Raw genomic sequence first — 5,525 nt, forward strand, 5'->3', positions numbered from 1 at the left:
GTGTCAGTTGAAAGGAATTCAGGACCGGCATGTTCCTGTGAGGAAGAAGGATAAATACGGCAATTTTCGGGAACCTTGGATAACGAGAGATATTGTACGCCTCGTCAAAAAGAAAAAGGAGGTATTTGTCAGGGCTAAAAGGCTGGGAACAGACGAAGCCTGTGTGGAATATAAGGAAAGTAGGAAGGAACTTAAGCAAGGAGTCAGGAGGCCTAGAAGGGGTCACGAAAAGTCATTGGCAAATAGGGTTAAGGAAAATCCCAAGGCTTTTTACACGTACATAAAAAGCAAGAGGGTAGCCAGGAAATGGGTTGGCCCACTGAAGAATAGGCAAGGGAATCTATGTGTGGAGCCAGAGGAAATGGGCGAGGTACTAAATGAATACTTTGCATCAGTATTCACCAAAGAGAAGGAATTGGTAGATGTTGAGTCTGGAGAAGGGTGTGTAGATAGCCTGGGTCACATTGAGATCCAAAAAGACGAGGTGTTGGGCGTCTTAAAAAATATTAAGGTAGATAAGTCCCCAGGGCCTGATGGGATCTACCCCAGAATACTGAAGGAGGCTGGAGAGGAAATTGCGGAGGCCTTGACAGAAACCTTTGGATCCTCACTGTCTTCAGGTGATGTCCCGGAGGACTGGAGAATAGCCAATGTTGTTCCTCTGTTTAAGAAGGGTAGCAAGGATAATCCAGGGAACTACAGGCCGGTGAGCCTTACTTCAGTGGTAGGGAAATTACTGGAGAGAATTCTTCGAGACAGGATCTACTCCCATTTGGAAGCAAATGGACATATTAGTGAGAGGCAGCATGGTTTTGTGAAGGGGAGGTCGTGTCTCACTAACTTGATAGAGTTTTTCGAGGAGGTCACAAAGATGATTGATGCAGGTAGGGCAGTGGATGTTGTCTATATGGACTTCAGTAAGGCCTTTGACAAGGTCCCTCATGGTAGACTAGTACAAAAGATGAAGTCACACGGGATCAGGGGTGAGCTGGCAAGGTGGATACAGAACTGGCTAGGTCATAGAAGGCAGAGAGTAGCAATGGAAGGATGCTATTCTAATTGGAGGGCTGAGACCAGTGATGTTCCGCAGGGATCAGTGCTGGGACCATTGCTGTTTGTAGTATATATAAATGATTTTGTGGCAAAATGTATCTTGTCTGACTAGTAAGTTTGCAAACGACACAAAGGTTGGTGGAATTGCGGATAGCGATGAGGACTGTCAGAGGATACAGCAGGATTTAGATTGTTTGGAGACTTGGGCGGAGAGATGGCAGATGGAGTTTAATCTGGACAAATGTGAGGTATTGCATTTTGGAACGTCTAATGCAGGTAGGGAATATACAGTGAATGGTAGAACCCTCAGGAGTATTGAAAGTCAGAGAGATCTAGGAGTACAGGTCCACAGGTCACTGAAAGGGGCAACACAGGTGGAGAAGGTAGTCAAGAAGGCATACGGCATGCTTGCCTTCATTGGCCGGGGCATTGAGTATAAGAATTGGCAAGTCATGTTGCAGCTGTATAGAACCTTAGTTAGGCCACGCTTGGAGTATAGTGTCAATTCTGGTCGCCACACTACCAGAAGGATGTGGAGGCTTTAGAGAGGGTGCAGAAGAGATTTACCAGAATGTTGCCTGGTATGGAGGGCATTAGCTATGAGGAGCGGTTGAATAAACTCGGTTTGTTCTCACTGGAACGACGGAGGTTGAGGGGCGACCTGATAGAGGTCTACAAAATTATGAGGGGCATAGACAGAGTGGATAGTCAGAGGCTTTTCCCCAGGGTAGAGGGGTCAATTACTAGGGGGCATAGGTTTAAGGTGCGAGGGGCAAGGTTTAGAGTAGATGTACGAGGCAAGTTTTTTACACAGAGGGTAGTGGGTGCCTGGAACTCGCTACCGGAGGAGGTGGTGGAAGCAGGGACGATAGTGACGTTTAAGTGGCATCTTGACAAATACATGAATAGGATGGGAATAGAGGGATACGGACCCAGGAAGTGTAGAAGATTGTAGTTTAGTCGGGCAGCATGGTCGGCACGGGCTTGGAGAGCCGAAGGGCCTGTTCCTGTGCTGTACTTTTCTTTGTTGAGGTCCCCTCAATAATGACGCTTAGAGATTAAACTGTAAAGAAGGCTTTATTAGACTAATAACTATGCTACAGCTAGAGACGAGAGCTGACTGTTACAGACCATGAGGCAGCCCTTTATATATGGCTCCCAGATGGGCAGAGCCAGAGGCGGAGTCCCCAGGGTTCCAAGCCCGGTCTTAAAGGGGACATCACCTTACATTATGATAAGGCAGTAACCGTTCATCACATTCACCCCCTGTTTAAAAAAGAGTCCGGCGGGGGTGAAGTGCCATCATAGGTCTATCCGTCTTGGTGGCCGGATCGTCCTCCTCAACTTCATCAATTCGGGCGGTGGTGCGGCGGGCACGGACGTCCCGGTTGAGGGCACATCCGGGAGCACAGCAGTCGGAGCTTCGGTCCGGGTTGGGGCAGGGGGACTAGGCAGGGCCGGGGGTAGCGGTGCCTGTGCTGGCGGGGTGTGTAAAGGGGGGTCACAAGGGGCACGGTAGGGGCTCACCAACGGGTGGTAGGGCCGGAAGGGGGTGTGTTGTAGGGGGCGACGGGTCCTATAGGGGAGCGGCGCGGGAAGGGGCGTCTGTGGTGGAGGATCCAGCGGGTGCCAGATCCCGGAGGGAAACCGTATCTTGCCTGCCGTCGGAGTACTCCACGTAGGCGTAACTGGGGTTGGCGTGGAGCAGTCGGACCTTTTCAACTCGGGGGTCCGTTTTATGGCTCCTCGCGTGCCTCCGGAGAAGAACGGGTCCCGGAGCCATCAGCCAAGGTGGAAGTGAGACCCCGGACGTAGACTTCCTGGGGAAGAGAAACAATCGGTCGTGAGGGGTCTCATTCGTGGCCGTGCAGAGGAGCGACCCAATGGAGTGTAGGGCATCGGGTAGGACCTCCTGCCAGCGGGTAGTTGGGAGATTTCTCGACCGCAAGGCCAGAAGGACAGCCTTCCACACTGTCGCGTTCTCCCTCTCCACCTGCCCGTTTCCCCGCGGGTTATAACTGGTCGTTCTGCTCGAGGCGATGCCTTTGCTGAGCAGATACTGACACAGTTCATCGCTCATGAACAATGTACCCCGGTCGCTGTGGATATAAGCGGGGAAACCGAACAGGGTGAAGATGCTGTGGAGTGCCTTAATCACGGTGGCTGAGTTCATGTCGGGGCAGGGAATGGCGAATGGGAAGCGGGAGAACTCATCGATAACGGTGAGGAAATAGGCATAACGGTTGGTGGACGGGAGGGGCCCCTTGAAGTCCAAGCTCAGTCGCTCAAAGGGGCGCGAGGCCTTCACGAGCCGAACCTTGTCTGGCCGATAGAAGTGCGGTTTGCACTCCGCACAGACCTGGCAGGCCCTAACCATGGCCTTGACCTCCTTGGTTGAGCAAGGTAGGTTGCGGGACTTGATGAAATGGACGAGCCGGGTAACCCCCGGGTGGCAGAGGTCATTGTGGATGGCTTGCAGGCGGTCCTCCTGCGCGTTGGCGCACGTGCCGTGGGACAGGGCATCTGGGGGCTCGTTGAGCTCCCCTGGACGATACATGATATCGTACGAGTAGGTGGAGAGTTCGATCCTCCACCTCAAAATCTTATCGTTTTTTATTTTGCCCCGTTGCGTGTTATCGAACATATAGGCGACCGACCGTTGGTCGGTGACGAGGGTAAACCTCCTACCGGCGAGGTAGTGTCTCCAGCACCGCACAGCCTCCACAATGGCTTGTGCCTCCTTTTCGACTGCAGAGTGTCGAATCTCGGAGGCGGTGAGGGTTCGGGAGAAGAACGCTACTGGTCTGCCTCCTTGATTGAGGGTAGCAGCCAGGGCGATGTCTGATGCATCGCTCTCTACCTGGAAAGGGATGGTTTCGTCCACCGCGTGCATGGCGGCCTTGATAATGTCGGCCTTGATGCGGTTGAAGGCCAATTGAGCCTCAGCCGAGAGGGGAAAAGTGGTGGTCTTTAGGAGTGGGCGGGCTTTGTCCGCATACTTGGGGACCCACTGGGCGTAATAGGAGAAAAGCCTCAAGCATCGTTTGAGGGCCTTGAGGCTGCGGGGGAGAAGGAGTTCCTTAAGGGGGCGCATGCCGTCAGGGTCGGGACCTAGGACCCCGTCTTCCACGACATAGCCGAGGATGGCCAGCCGGGTGGTGTGGAAAACGCATTTGCCCTCGTTATAGGTCAGGTTAAGGGCTCGGGCGGTCTGGAGGAACTTTTTGAGGTTAGCGTCATGGTCCTGCTGATCATGGCCGCAGATGGTGACATTGTCCAAGTACGGGTATGTAGCCCGCAAACCGTACTGGTCCACCATTTGGTCCATCGCCCTTTGAAAGACGGAGACCCCATTTGTGACACCAAAGGGGACCCTGAGGAAGTGGAAGAGCCGGCCGGCTGCTTCGAAGGCAGTATAGGAGCGGTCTTTTGGTCGGATGGGGAGCTGGTGGTAGGCGGATTTGAGGTCAACCGTGGAAAAGACTCGGTATTGGGCGATCTGATTTACCATTTCCGCGATGCGAGGAAGGGGGTACGCATCAAGCTGCGTGAATCGGTTTATGGTCTGGCTATAATCCACGACCATCTGTTTCTTCTCCCCGGACCGGACTACCACCACTTGCGCTCTCCAAGGGTTGTTGCTAGCCTCGATGACCCCCTCTCCCAGTAAACGCTGGACCTCTGACTTGATAAAAGCCATATCTTGGGCACTGTAGCGCCGGCTCCTGGTGGCGACGGGCGTAGAGTCAGGAGTGAGGTTAGCGAATAGCGAGGAGGGTAAGTCGCACGGCAGCACACCGTGAAGGGGGGCAAGGGTCTGCCGAACTTCAGTGTCAGGCTTCGGTGGCTGCACTGGAAATCCAGTCCGAGCAGCAGGGGGGCACAGAGGTGAGGGAGGATATGAAATTTGAAACGGGTGTATTTGGCGCCCTGGATCGAGAGATCCACAATACAGTACCCCTTGATTTGTACCGAGTGGGACCCAGATGCGAGGGCTATGGTTTGGGATGTGGGCTGGGTGCGTAGGGAGCAGCGCCTTACCGTTTCAGGGTGGATAAAGCTCTCCGTGCTCCCTGAGTCGAAGAGGCATGCAGTGTCGTGCCCGTTGACCTGGACCTGCATCATAGAGTTCTGCAGGTGTTTTGGCCGAGTTTGGTCGAGGGTGGTCGCACCCACTCGCGGATAGTCGGAGTCCTCAGCCGAGTCGGACTCGTAAAATGGCCGCCGCCGTCGGTCACACGTGTCAGGTCGAGAAGATGGCCGCCGACAAGATGGCCGCTCCCATGATTCGCACGAGGCTGATGACGCGTCAGAAGAGGGCGTGTCGGGTCGGTGCCCAGCAGAATTGCGAGGCCTGCGGGCCCGAGAGCCTGATTTTCGGGCCGACTGTTCTTTGTTTTTCTGGCCCCTGGGTCTGGCCAGGCAGACCCTCGCAAAGTGCCCTTTCTTCCCGCCGTCGCTGCAGATCACGG

The sequence above is a fragment of the Scyliorhinus torazame genome, chromosome 29 (assembly GCF_047496885.1).
Source record: "Scyliorhinus torazame isolate Kashiwa2021f chromosome 29, sScyTor2.1, whole genome shotgun sequence".
NCBI lineage: Eukaryota > Metazoa > Chordata > Chondrichthyes > Carcharhiniformes > Scyliorhinidae > Scyliorhinus > Scyliorhinus torazame.